Genomic DNA, 16,250 nt, shown 5'->3' on the forward strand with positions numbered 1-16,250 from the left:
AGAAGTCTTTTTTTTGTTTTTGCAATATGATATTAGGAAAAGTGATTTTGTTTTTCGCTTCTCAAAATTGAATCTTAAAAAGTAAGGTATTAAGAAAATTCTAGTTAGAAACGAAATAAAATCCTAACCAATTATAATTATATATCACACTTTTGTAGAGAAGGTTTTGGAATCAATGAAAACACCCACCATCACAAACTTGACACCAAATCACTTTTAAATCCTCTGTAAATGGTCTTGTTTAGTTTTTCTAATATATAAATTCTTATATATGGCTTTACAGCCTCTAACACTCTTGTTCTTATTTTTTTTCCTTCAATTTTTCATTAAAGAATATGCAAAATGAATATATTAAAAACAATGCATATTATTATATTTGGGTTCCGTAGAAGATGGTTGTTGTGAGTTTAGTCACCTAAATTGGAGAAATATAGTCTATATAAGTACATAGTAATTGGTGTCGGTGATAACGCATATTATATATCTAACTCACAAGTCTAACAACACTTTTACTTTCACTTGCGTTTATTATATTTTTTCATATCTAGTAAAATAGTAGTACTACGTCCAACTCCACCTATTTTTAATATAAGAGTTAGATAATTAATTTGTGAATATTAAAAAAATTTGTTAAAGCAATTATTTGCAACAAATGTGTATTAATTTTCCAAAAATATTCACTTTAATCATATTCATTAAAAATATCATTAATAAAAGCTTTTTTAATATATACAATAATCAAGGAGAACACTTTAAAAAGACAATTATAAATGTAGAAGACAATATAGGAGAAAAAAAGATGATGTTTAAAGAATGAAAAAACAATACATACTCTTTTTTCCCACTTACCATACCTTCATATAAAATCTGTTAAAAAAAATAAAAATCTGCACTATGTATTACCTCCAGTTCTTAATATAAGAAAATTTGAGTAGATTGAAAAAATTAGTCAAGTTAGTTATTAGTAATAAATCGGTAGCCTTTTCTAAAATATTTTTACGAATCAAGTATATTAATTAGAATCACCATTTCTATAAGAAATACCTTGAAAAAAAATAGATAAATATAAAAGACAAAGTGAACTGGAATCTTTTATTTAAGAATAAAATAACAGTCAAACTAGCTCTTATATTAAGAATTAGAAGTGGTACATGTATTGTTGAATTGTGTTATTTTGTTTACTCAAAGTATTTCCATTAATTGCACGTATTAAAGAGCTCCCAATCCAAAGATATTTTCAATGCATATTATCAAAGAGACTATTTTAGAAAAATTTAGGCATATTAATTATAAACAGACAACTTAACTTATTTTTTTAAAGTCTACTCACAAATCTAACAGGCAGTCCTGCTTTGTAGAATGACTTTATGACTCCTACAATATGATGTGATAATACTATTTCTTTTTATTGAGAACTACAATCAAGTCCTAAAAAAAAAAAATTAAAAAGAGAGAATGACGCCTGGGTCTCTGGAAGATGGTTGTTAAAGACTTTAGTCTACTGAAAAATATAAAAGTTGCACTTTATTTTATGACGTAAATTGGAAGGTCTAAAACCATGTGGGAACTGATGTCGTCTATTATTTAACAATATAAAAATACCACGAACCATCAAAATACTTTATTAAAAAATTAAAGTACCTTTCTTCACCAAAAAAAATAAATAAAGTACCTTTTATCAAAAGCAAACCTTAAATTCTACTTCACTTCTCATTCAAAAAAAAAAATCTACTTCTCTTTATATAAATGAAAAATTTTACCTTCATTTATGTTTATTGTATATTTTCATATCTGACAAAGAAGTATATAGTCTGCTATGCGATAATGCTATTTTTTAATAGGGATAATTAATCTGTAAATCCTTATAGTTTCAACTAATTTTGAATTAGGTTCCTGTAGTTTTTTCCTTTTTATCAGGTTCTTATACTCTTATCTGTTTTTAATTAGGTCCTTGTATTTATTTTTCTTTTTATCAAGTCCTTATAAGTTCATCTTATTTTTAATTAAGTCCATGAATTTTTTATTCTTTATTTTATAGATTCTAATAATACTATTCTATTAACATAAAATAGTATAGATTATTTAATATTAGTTTATAAACAATAGTATTCTAAAAATAATGAATTATTATAATAATTTTATTTTTTGCCAGCAAGAAAATATTAATTGTTCTAAAAAAATTTCCTGAGTTAATTAATTATATTAATTATTTTTCATTATATAATTGTTAATTTAATTTAATTATCAGTATTTTATATTTCAGTATTAATCTATTTAATTAAGTTTATATTTAATTAATAAATAAAAATTAAAACTACATGGATCTGAATAAAAATTTAGTGAAATTATAAGAACTTGATAAAAAGAAAAATAAATGCAAGGACCTAATTAAAAACAAGTAAAAGTATAAGGACTTGATAAAAAGAAAGAAAACTATAGGGACCTAATTCAAAATTGGTTAAAACTATAAAGACTTGCACATTAATTAATCCTTTTTTATATGATAACTTTTAATTTTTCTATAGTTATGTTTGTGTCCTTACATAACTCATAGGTCTGGCACGTCAAATGCTTATAATTTTTTATATTTTACAGTTACAACTTATCATGATAAAAATGTATGTATTATAATGTAAATTGGGCGACCAGACGTGACCCAAAGAACTTTTTGATCTTTGACTAGAGACCCAAAGAACATTAAAATGCCGTGAAATTACTTGTTTCAACAAACATTCAAGTATGGGCCTATTCGCCACTACTTAGGGCCAGGCGGTGTTAAAAAGTTAAAGAGTAAAGATTCTGTTTTAAATATAAAATTTATTTTATCATCATTTTATAATATAATTTATATTACAAAATAAGTATTATGTTGAAAATCAAATAAAGTATTATTTAATTTTACCAATTATATCAAACATTAATTAGTTTTTAATGTAATTAATTAGGTTCTAATGTAATCATGAGAGATATCATTTTGCAATTTGGAATTGAGGTGGCATCCCTTGACCACAAACAATATATTAAAATGCGGTGGAAATACTTGTTTCAACAAACAATGAAGTATGGCCCATATTAAAGAGTATTATTTAATTTTACCAATCATAGCGAACACTAATTATTTTTTGATGTAATCACGAGAGATATCTATATTATTAATTTATATTGATTTCTTCGATACGATAATGATAAAATATACAAACACAAGCACCCGGTGTTCGGATATGAAATATCTGTAAGTTGGTTGACAAAAAAATCTATAAAAAAAACGCTGCCTTATTTACATGTGTTTTGAAGTCATTTGCGGTATTTTCTTTTGAGTAAATTAAGATATATAATGGTACCTCATCCTCAGATCGCTTACAACTCTAACAACTCATGTTCTGACACATGTAAATGGATAGATCCTCTTTATTTAAAAAATAAATTTCATGGTTTGCAGTCACTTATTTTAACCTTCATAACTTTTTTTTTTTCCCATATAACAGCCTTCATAATTATTCTAAGACTTTTTATTACTTTTAAGTTTATCCTGATTTGCTTCCGAATTCGTTTTTTTTCAATATCATATTAGGAAAAGTGAATTTGTTTTCCGCTTCTCAAAACTGAATCTTAAAAAGTAAGGTATTAAGGAAATTCTAGTTAGAAACGAAATAAAATCCTAACAAATTATAATTATGTGTCAATGAAAGAACTCACATCCACAAACTTCACACCAAATCATTTTTAAATTCTCTCTAAATGGTCTTGTTTAGTTTTTCTACTATATAAATTCTTATGTATGGCTTTACAGCCTCTAACACTCTTGTTTTTATTATTTTAATTTTCTTCAATTTTTCATTAAAGAATATGCAAAGTGAATATATTACAAAACAATTCGGTCAAAAAAAAATTACAAAACAATGAATATTACTCCTCATGTCCTTAATATAAAACCTACTTTATAATATAAATTGCACTATAAAATGAGTTTTATATTAAGAACAAGAGGAAATATTATACTTGGGTCTCGTAAAAGATGGTTGTTGTGAGTTTAGTCACTTAAATTGGAGAAATATAGTCTAAAAATATGTAGTAACTGATGTAGGTGTTGATGCATATTATATGAATGAACACTTTTACTTTCACTTACGTTTATTATATTTTTTTTCATATCTAGTAAAATAGTAGTACTACATTCACCTCCCCCTATATTTAATATAAGAGTTAAATAATTAGTTTGTGATTATTAAAAAAAATTGTTAAAGTAATTATTTGCAACAAATGTGTATTAATTTTCCAAAAATATTCACTTTAATCATATTCATTAAAAATATCGTTAATAATTTTTTTAAATATGTACAATCAATGAGAATACTTTAAGAAAACAATTATAAATTTAGAGAAGACAATATAGGAGAAAAAAGGATGATGTTTAAAGAATGAAAAAACAATACATACTTTTTTTGCCACATACAATACCTTCATATAAAATCTGTTGAAGAAACAAAAAAAAATCTGCACTATGTACATGTGTTTTTGAATTGTGTTTTTTTGTTTTCCCAAAATATCTCTATTAATTACATATATTAAGAGTCTCCCAATCCAAAACATTATTAAGGAGATTATATTAGAAAAATTTAGACATATTTATTACAAATAAACAACTTAACTTTTTTTGTTGAGGTTTACTCACAAATCTAAAGGTAGTTAATATAACTTGTTTTATAGAATGACTTTATGACTCATACAATAATGTGATAATGCTCTTTCTTTCTTTCTGTCTTCTATGGGACAACTTTTATTTATTTATTTTTTTAGTTCTTTGTGTCCTTACGTCACTCATAAGTGTGGCACATTAAGTGCCTATAATTTTCCCTATCTTTCTTGGCATCACCTTCGTGGGAGGTGCAACTTTTAATCTTTAAGTGATTTGTCTTCTTGATAAAGATTTTCTTATGAGTCAGATCCATATCATTCAAATCAAAGTTATTAATCAGGTCTAACGAAATCTTAAAGTTGCCATTATATAGAATTGTGGGGCATTTTCGTTCCATCAAGTCAAATAATGTAACGTTGATTTTGTGGTCATCAATTCCTCTATTTCAGAGATTAAATGAGTGTTATTTTATATTTCAAATTAAGATTATTATGCAATTTTCTGCTTTAAGACTCAACAAATATGCGCACTCTTGTGTTTATTCCTTTTTACGGCATGCTTTTAGACTGAAAATTCCCAATTATTTCCAATAGAAAATTTTAAAACATATGACATCATGTTTATCCCTAACTCATGAATCTTTAGTTTCTTTTTATCTCTTTTTCTTATTATTCTTTATTTTCTTTATATTTAAACATTTGCAAATTTGCAATTAGGGACATTTGTTGCAAAGGAACATCATGTTCATCTTACGTTTGAGGGTTCGATTAATATGAGAATTCAACGAATTATATGCAAATGAATATATTACAAAACATTGCCCCTGCTGATTTATATAGAAAAATCAAAGAGAAAGAATGACACTTGGGTCCCCCAAAAGATGGTTGTTATGACTTTAATCCCCTAAGTTGAAGAAATATAGAGTCTCAAAATATTTAGTAATGGCTGTAATCATGCATATTATTTAACAATATAAAAACATCATCAATCCATTAAACTATTAAGTACTTTATTAACAGTGTAAAGAAAAGTACTTTATTAAAAGTATTCTTTAAACTCCTCTTTTCTTTATGTGAAGGAAACAGGATGAAGATAACGACAGTGACATTGGATATGGATCAAATTAGGGATGCTAAAAGATATAAAGATAATATTTTATTAACAGTGTAAAGAAAAGTACTTTATTAAAAGCATTCTTTAAACTTCACTTTTCTTTATACAAAGGAAACAAGATGAAGATAACGACAGTAACATTGGATATGAATCAAATTGGGAAAGCTAAAAGATATAAAGATAATATTCTAAAAGACAATACTTACATCAAATTCTTTATATTTGTTATGTGAAATTTTCTAATCATATATAATCATGTGTTCTATTTTTAAAATATTAATATTTAATATTATTTAATTATAAATATATATGAAACAAAAAGGACGCATGGTCATAAATAATTTGACCTAATTTTTTTCCTATTTTAAAATACATAAGAGAATAAAATGATTTGATTTTAAATTATTAAAAATAAATTAAAAACTTCAAGAGAAACGATAAAAATAAACATATTTACAGGCACATGCAGCTAGCTATACTCGATTTAATCTAATAGAAAATTAGATATGTTCTTGAATGAGTCCATCAAATAATATAATAAATTTCTATGATATTAATATAACTAACATTATAACATAAAAATATAAAAAACAATATATAATTAAAAATATATATCTACTTAAAAATAAAAATAGGAAAAAAAATAACCCCTAATACTAGAAGAAATTAATTTGTCAAAGAATCTTACACTGAATCGTACTTATCAAGATTCAGTCTTTGGAAGAAAAAATATTATGCTATCGTTAATATTAATATAAAAGTTCTTACCAAGAAAAGGCGACTAAATTTAATTCATTTAGGGAATTAAAATATTATATTTAATTAAAATATTATATTTACCACTTATCATGATATAAATATTTGTATTATAATACAGCCAGCCAGACTTGACCACAAAAAACAATGCAGTAAGCGATGACGGAAGATATAATAAAGTATAGTTTTTCCAATAAATTTAGAAGTCACGTTACTTCAATTATTCGAAGAAGATTTTCTTTAAATTATTAGAACATGTATGCTGGTTAAAAAAAAAAAAAAACATGTATGGGTGGCATTTTCTGGGATTTAGAGATTAGGTTATATATATATATATATATATATTTTTACGTGAAATTTTTATTTCATCAAATCAAATGTTGATTTTATGGTCACCTTCTGAATTCCCCTTTTTCAGATACAAAAGTATTAGCTGGAAAAAAATAAAAGATACAAAATCACTAACCTTGGAGTGTGTCATCTTGCTGGAAAATACCGTTTTTAATTATATACTTTACTTTACCGTGTGTTTATTGAGATATTAAAGCCACACGAGACAAACAGAAGATAATATGAATTAATTTAAACAAAATACAATACAAAAAAAGTAAAAAGCTTTTATTATTTGAAAGTTCTATACTACTATATTTCGATGCTCACTTCTTCATGTTTATACAAAAGATATAAATCTTGACACAGTCACCGATCTCTCCCTTGTCGTCTCTTTACAGAGATAGAAGCCACTTCGGCTGAAACCCAAAGCAGAAACAATGAAGCGTGGCACGCAAGGAGGAGCACCATTTCTGAGAAATAACTTTTTTCGTTGTTTTTCTTTTTTCAAGAAAATTATTTTGGGACATATGAAAGGGCCCTAGACAACATTACTTAGGGTCACACATTATTAATAGATATGAGTACTTTTGACTTTTAGCAAGAAGGTAGCTAGAAACGAAACAAAATCCTAACAAATTTTATTTATCATACTATCTTCATCGATAAATTTAATTTTCATTGAAAATATATGTAGTGGTTTTGGAATCTATTAAAAAACTCAGCCACAAACTTGACACCAAATTTCTTTTAAATTCTCTCTACAAAGTTTTTATTTTTATTTTTTTTCTACTATATAAATTCTTATCTATGGCTTTACAGCCTCTAACACTCTTTGTTTATTGTTTTTCTTCAACTTTTCGTTAAAGAATATGCAAATGAATATATTACTCCTTTCGATCCTATGTAAGACTTATTTTGCAGTAGAAATTATATTATAAATTGGATATTGCATTTAAGACAAGAGCAGTACAAAACAATGCATAGTATTTATTACATGGGGATCCCTTAAAAGACGGTTGTTGTGAGTTTAGCCCCCTAAATTGGACAAAGATAGTCTATAAATATGTAGTAATTGATGTCGGTAATCATGCATATTATATGAATGAACACTTCTGCTTTCACTCATGTTTATTATATATATTTTTTTCATATCTAGTAAAATAGTAGTGTACCCCCATCTCCACCTTCAATCTTTAATACAAGAGTTGGATAATTGATTTGTGAATATTAAAAAATTAGTTACATAAATTATTTGCAACAAATGTGTATTAGTTTTCCTAAAATATTTGCTTTAGTCATATTTAATAAAATTTTCATTAATAGAAATCTTCGTTTGTGTAATCAATCAATGAGGATTTGTTATAGAAACAATTATAAATTTAGAAGACAAAACAGAAAAAAAGGGGTGATGCTTAAAGAATGAGAAAAAACAATATGCAATGTCTTTTTACCACATACAGTATACAAAATCTGTTGAAAAAAAATTGAAATATGCACTATGTACATGTGTTTTTGAAGTGGATTGTGATATTTCGTTTGCCCAAAGCATTTCTATTAATTGCACATATTAAGAGGTTTTCAATCAAAGATTAGTTTCAGTGCACATTATTTAAGAAAGTAGTCTAGGAAAACTAATTAAGACACTTTCGTTACACAACATAAGCAATTTAACTTTTTTCTTTAATATTCACAAATTAGATATCTAGTTGTTATGTAAAATTTATTTAATTAGAAATGGAAACTCTGAGATCTACTCACAAATCAAGCACTTCATACACCTACAATAATATGAAAATATGGTGCTTGACATGATAATGCTATTTGTTTCCTTTTTCTATGGGACAACTTTTAATTTTTTTTTTTATAGTTCTCTATGTCCTTAGATCATGAGTCTGGCACGTCAAGTGCCTGTAATTTTTTATATTCTATAGTTACAATTTATATCATGACATAAATGTAGCATGAGACTTGACCACAGACAATCATTAATGCAGAGATAATGAAATTAGACAGTGCACAATTTTTCTTTCTCTTTCTTTTAATCTTGAAGTGATTTGTGTTCTTAATAAAGATTTTCTTATGGGTCAGACCCATATCGCTCAAATAAGAGTTATTAAGTCTAATAAAATCTTGAAGTTGCCGTCATATAAGTTGTAGGGCAAACCATGCACATACCTTTGGCTAAAAAATATGGCATTGTTACCCATCTTCAGAGAGAGAAATACAGATTGAAAATCAAATTATTATTACAAAAATTCTTTTTTCAACAAACATTGAAATAATGAAGATATTCTTTAAGTTCTTGAACTTGTTTAGGTGGCAATATCTAGGATTTAGATTAGATTAGATTATATAGTCTTTATTTCCTGCGCAACATTTTCATTCCATCAAATCAAATAATGTAATGTTGCTTTTATGGTCATCTATTGAATTCCTCTTTTTCAGAGAGACTAAATTAAATGAGTGTTACTTTATATTTCAAATAAAGATTATTATGCCATTTTCTGCTTTTAAACTCAATAAATATGCGAACCTTTGCTTTTATTCTTTTTACAGCATGCTTATTTTAGAAATATTATTATTTAATTATAAATTCACTGAAAAAAAATAACACTTGGCCATATATGATTGATATAATAGATATATAAAGAACATGACCTAAGTATTTTTCTAATTTTTATATTGATTATTTCATATTTTATATTCAGGAAAAATTGGATAATATAATTTCATTCATGCTTTGCTTTAACTTAAGAATGATCCTTGTCATACAATTTTAAGGAATTCATTATGTTTATCCCTAACTGATGAATCTTCAATTTCTTTTTATCTCTTTTTCTTATCAGTCTTCGTTGTTTTTATAGTTAAACACTCGGAGAAATTGTACTAAAGGTTCCGAGACTCATCGTATGATTGAAAAAGTGGAGGATTATATTAATTCTTCTTGCTCGCCTTGTAATTAAAGAAAACACAGAGAATTTATTTTCCACGGCCAAGTTTTCCAACATGGTTCCATAGAATTTAATCTTAAATTATGATATTGAATCTAATAAAAAAGTTAATAATATGGCTAATTCTTAAAATAAATATGCTTTTTGAAGTGTTCTAATATAAATTTTTAAGAATAATTAGATAATCTTTTAGCGAGAATTCAAACATTACTTTGTTATATTGTGAGAGACTAGTCCCTTCTATTCGACTCAACCCCATTGGTGCTGAGTCAACAATTTATGTCAATGAGGTCAGCAATGTTAATTTTAAAGGGCCAAGAAGACATTTTTTAAAATTGAGAAACTAAATTAAAATTCAATATAAATTTAAAGGATATACAAAGGTTGTTATGAATTTTGGGTCCCCTGCAAGATGGTTGTTATGTATTTAGTCCTCTAAATTGGAGATATATGAAGTCTATTTAGCATTTGATGTCCGTAATCATGAATATTATTTGACCATATAAAAGCACCATAAATACGTTAAACTATTAAAGTATTTTATTAACAAATTAAAGTATTAATCAAAAGCATTCTTTAAATTCCACTTTTCTTTAGCTTTCCCATCACTTATGTTTATTATGTTTTTTTTTCATATATGGCAAAATAATACTGCACTCACCTCCAGTGTTTAATACAAGAGGTAAATAATTAATTTGTGAATTTTAGGAAATTAGTTAAATTAATTATTTGCAATAAATGTGTATTAGTTTCTCTAAAATATCCACTTTAATCACATGCATTAAACCTATCATTGATGGGAACCTCCTTAATATATGCAATTAATAAGGATACTTTGAGAAAACAATTATAAATTTATTAATTTAGAAGATAAAAAGAGTTACTGTTTTATATTTGGAATCAAAATAAATTCATTATCTAATTCATATATGTAATCTGATGCCGACATTCTTGTTAAACATTTATGTTATAAAATATATAGCATTTAACATGGCAAAATTTTGATAGTTGGATGGTCTTTTTCATGTTTTGATTATGACCAGATAAAAGTTTTTACGATGTTTGAAAAATGTTGAAGAGTTTTCTCATTTTTCTTCCACATTTATGACCACACAAAATCATTTATATTTATGACTAATCATCCTCATAGCTTTATGGATATTTTTGATATTTTTCTTTCATAGCAAGATGAAGATAACGACAATATCCAGGTAAAAGACTTCCTGCTTCAAGACTTCGGGTGTTAAATCATCAACATTAACTCGTGCCTAATAGTGATGGAATTCTTTATAAAACTGAACAGGGTAGCACAAGGGAGAGGGCGGGTGCATTCTTCCGTCCCTCGTCAAACCTCCACCAACATTGGATGATAGAGGGACGTTCTACGCGAGGCATCGAGGGCCAATAAAAGAAGTGAGCCAGACGATGAAATGTACGAAGCGGGCCCCACGATTCAGAGATGGATAGAGTGTGGAGAGGACGTCGGGCCTTCTTCGGTAAGACGCCGAGTGGATGCTCCACTAGCGCGAAAGTCGATAGCACTTATTTGTCTTCTAGGGGGCGATACGAGAATCGAGAGGAGCTGATGGATGAGTAGGCTTCCCCAGCAAGTCATCCGATTAATTGATATAACTTGTTTTCTTGATCACTTTATGACTTATGCAATAGTTACTATTTATAATATAGCCAACTAGACTTGACCACGGACCATATATTGCAGCGGAAATATTTGTTGAAACAAACATTGAAGTATGTGGCTCCATACACCGCTACTTAGTTAATTAAACGTTAAGGGTAATTTTTACTAATTTTACCAATCATATCAAACAATATTTATGATTTATGAGTTTATAAAGTAATCACAAGAGGTATCATTTTGCAATTTGGAATTGAGATGGCACCCCTTGGCTTTGATTTGGAGTTAGACAAGTACAGTATAAAATGACGTGTCATAAATTCCTAGATGAGCAACTCTTCTGCTAATTCGATAAGTGCCATGTGCCAAACAAATTCAGTAATTTTTAATTGGATTGTACACTAAGAATTTCTTTTAATTAGTTTGTTTAATAATGGTTTAATTTCTGTATATTATTGATGGTGTCTGTTCGAGTGTAAACAGGGATTAGTAAGGAAAGGGAACAAATTGTTAAAAAAAACACAGAAGATAATTTCTAGAACCGAAGAGATCTGTTGGGTGTAACTTATATGATAGCCATCTCAATATAATTTTGTAAGACACTTTCTTAACTTTTAGATTGTTGTTGTTGTTGTTATATAGATTTACTTGCTTTTCAATGTATTTGCCTTTTCTATTATCTTTAGTTTTTGGGTTGTGATAATTTAATCAAGGAATAATGATAATTTTATCTTCAATAATGTTCTTGTGGGGTTAATTTTTAAAATCTACTGGACCCGACCACAAATGAAATAATACTACTTTTAATTTTTAATGTAAGAATTAGATAAAGAGTTTGTTTTGGTTCAAAATATAAGATGTTAGTCTACCTTATCTCCTAAATTTGTAATTTTTTCTCAAGTGTCCCCATTGATTGTTCATGATAAAGATGTTTCTATCAAGAGGTAGTTACAATGCATATGACTAGAAAGGTTACTCTATAAAATTTTTCCAAGATATTTAGTAGCATTAAATATTTTTTAGCATCGTTAATAAGGGTAATCAATGTCAGATTAATTTTGAGAGAGTACGGCTGATTCAACAAAAGAGTAATCAATGTCAAATTAAACCGCTGATATGAAGAAGTGGACTCACGTTATAATCTGCATTCTTAAATATACAACCTTCCCATGTGTAAGTATACAATTAGAAGTTGTGCATTGGTTGCGTTCATCTTGACATAAGTGTCAAAACACAGTGACCATCAAATTACAGAGAAGACGCTAGTTTATATGACAAATCAACCCATATTACATATAAACGTAATTAATCCTTTTAATACAATTGGGTAAAAAATTAAATTGTTCACGGATCCAATTAACTCACTGTGCCAACTACTGATACTCAGATGACCTTTTAAACAATGCTGGAAACAGTGACAGGTTTTGGATGATAGGAAAGTATAAAGAACGCCTCAGGTCAAGAAAATCACAAGCAAAAGGCGTTAAAAATAAAATTTGATCTATTAACATAAATAACAGCTTTGATGTTAAAGAAAAACAGGTACGATTGCCAGCCCTTCTCTCTCTGTTATTTTTTCCTTTTCAGTTTAAAATCGAAGAATCAAAAATTGGATCAGTTCAAATCTCATCGTCTTGACGATAACACATCTCAAACGATCGATTATTCATCAATGTTTATCTTCAGTTTTTTCTTTGACGTCTCCTAGCCAACATTCTTTTGGGATAATCTCTAGCTAACGAAAGAAATTAGACATTGCTTCTTTGAGGTCTATTCCAATGAATTAAAGTCTATCGACTTTTGATATTTATGTATGTGAAGAGTAGGGACAATATGTCCGCGTATGCTTCTTCCAAGTAGTAACGTTATTTTGAAGCTATTCTCTATATATGGCCCGCAAGACCAAATATAAATCAAATAATACAATGAAAATAAAAATGTGGTCTAATAAGTAAAATTACATTTCTTAAAAGGACAAACGTTCTTTTCAACACTAATGTGGTTTATAGAGTTACTCTATGACCCATAAAATACAATGATAATAAAAATACCGTCCCTCATGTGGTAACAAACTATTTATAGGATCAAAGTTTTAATTTTCCTTATCACTAACATGATTGTCTTTCTCTTTCATTGTATTAATTTCTTTTGGGGCCCACTTAATGTCTACAAAGTCTACCCTGTCCTGCTTACTGAGTGCTCTCCAAATAAATCCTGTTTGACCACTAATGAGTGTGCAGAAATGTGGGCAAAAGAACATATCTTAGCTTCTTGAAATATGAAAATGACACTTACTATGAAACACGCAAAAAAAAAAAAGTTTTTGTGAAATAATATTTATTATGAAATGGAGGAAGTTGCTTAGCAGCACATACCAAATGGGTCCTTAGTCACTGAAACCTTAATAATTAAGAAAGGAACATAAAAGTGTTACAACTCTATTTTTGAATGAGAAACCGATTTTATAACTGTTGAAACTTCGACCAATGATATCTTACGTCTTTTTTTAATTAATTTATAATTAAGTATTTACTTAAGGATATCTTTTTAAAATTAGTAATTTTATAAAATTTTGTATTATAGAAAATAAAGCCCATTCTCGCTATCCGCCATGACCAGGTGAAAAAATAAAAGGTTTTCTGCCTCTTTCATTTATACTTGCTCGTTGTTTGCTGACCCAACATCTTTGATTATTTTGTAGTTCATTCAGCAACTAAAGTAATTTTGTAGATGCGTCCAACAAGTCATATCTAAAGATAAAATTGTACCACAAAAATGTTTTAGGGTACTAAATGAATCTTAGCCTTTAGTGTATTACCAATGTCTTTGTTTGGCTAGTCTCAAATAAATTAATTAAGCTCTTATTTATATGTTTAAAATGTTAAATTCAAAGATTAACTGGAAATTTCTAAATTTTTTTAATAAATTTAGAAGTTCCTTAAATTGGTCGACGATATTCATAGAACACGTTTAGGCCACATTTTCTTGGATTTAGATTTGTATTATATATTGTTTTTTTTCATTTCTTTTTTGTACGCAGCACTTTCAGACCATCAAGTCAAATAATGTACTGTTGAATTTATGGTCATCTACCGCATTTCTCTGTTTTTTTTTTCATATTAAATGAGTGTTAATTAATTTAAAATTTCAAATTTAAGTCTAACGCAATTTTTTTTTTTTGGCTTTTAGACTCAACAAGTATGCACATCTTAGCTTTTATTATTTTTTTTTTCTAATGGCCTGCTTGCTGTCTCAATTTGATCTTCATTGTAATATATGGTGTTTCATTTTTAGCCTGTTTGTGCGCGCACACTATATCTTTCTTCTTTCTAAATTAATTATCAACAAAATAACTAATTTTTTTATCGTTTTGAATTAGTTTCATACTTTACTATAGCTAATTTTTTATATTGATTATTTCATATTTTATATTCAGAAAAAAGTAGATAATCTCTAAAATTTCATCCATGTTTTGCTTTACGCTCATGTAATGTTAAGGATATCAAAACCACTATAAAATTTCAACACACATGTAAAGGAAGCTATTTCTTGTATAATTGAAAAGGAAACATCCAAAATACAAATTTGAATGTAATGCAGAAGAGACAGACCGTGACTTACACGTCAAGTACGCCAATTGTTTTGTTTCTTTGACGTCTTCTCAGTTAACGTTTTTTTGTGGGTTCTCTTAATCCAAAACCTGTCAAATTAATTATATTCATACAAGCTAAACCACCCTTAATTTTGTTAGGATATTATCCTTCAGTATAATTTTTCAAAATGCTTTAAAAAAAATTGCACATAATGATCCCTCCAAGTTTGTGACGTAGAAAGTGGATTATCAAAGTGAGTGGTTGCCTTTCAAAGCATACATAAAAAAGTACATACTCTTTTTGCCACATACAAAATATAAAATCTGTAGAACAAATTAAAAGCTGCATTATTTATGTGTTTTTGAAGTCAATTGTGGTATTTTTCCTCTGGGTAAACCTTTACACAAGTTGTTTCATGTGAAATGGTGTGTGACTTTGAGGTCTACTCACAACAAGTCAAGAACTTCAATTAATAAAGAATGGGTTGTTGATATGTAATACATCCAATTAATTAGAGTCTATAGACTTTTAATATATATGTTTGTCAAAGGTTGGACAATATGTTCACACAAGCTTCTTCCCACTAGCTACTTTCTACATATATGGTCTACAAGACTGACCATAAATGAAAATAAAGGAGCAAAATTTCTTTTCATTATCAATGTTTTTTTTTCAATTTTTTAAGCTTCAAATGTAATATTTTATAAAATTACTATTACAATATTTTACAAATTAAATTTTCTTTGATTTTGTCAGTCCTGGAGTTAATTAAGTTAAATTTCATTTAATTACATAATCATCAATTCGATTCAAAATTATGAAAATAAAAAGGCTAGAAAGATAAACACACAGTAAAAGGATATGTCCACAACAAAAAAGATATGCACAGGTCACTTTTGAGGTCTTTGGTTATTTTTGTAAATGCGAAAAGTATAACAAATAAATATGATATTTTTATAGTTAAATTTAAAACATTGAGAACGTTTAATATATTACGACATCAAATCCATAAAGAAGTACATCTAAACATATTAATAATAATTATTAAACCTCAGAAATAATTTTTGCAATTTTTTATCTCCCAGAAAATGAAAAATAAGTGTAATAAAATGTAGCTATATACTTTGGGAAAATTGAAGTTTATTTTGGAATAACTAGAGAAATCTTTTGGATATAACTTATATAATAGATATCTCCATAATTTCACAAGAAAATTTCTAAAATTTTTAGAC

This window comes from Neltuma alba, unplaced genomic scaffold, assembly GCF_004799145.2.
Source record: "Neltuma alba isolate B1F8T4 unplaced genomic scaffold, ASM479914v2 tig00004445_pilon, whole genome shotgun sequence".
In the NCBI taxonomy this organism is placed as follows: Eukaryota; Viridiplantae; Streptophyta; class Magnoliopsida; order Fabales; family Fabaceae; genus Neltuma; species Neltuma alba.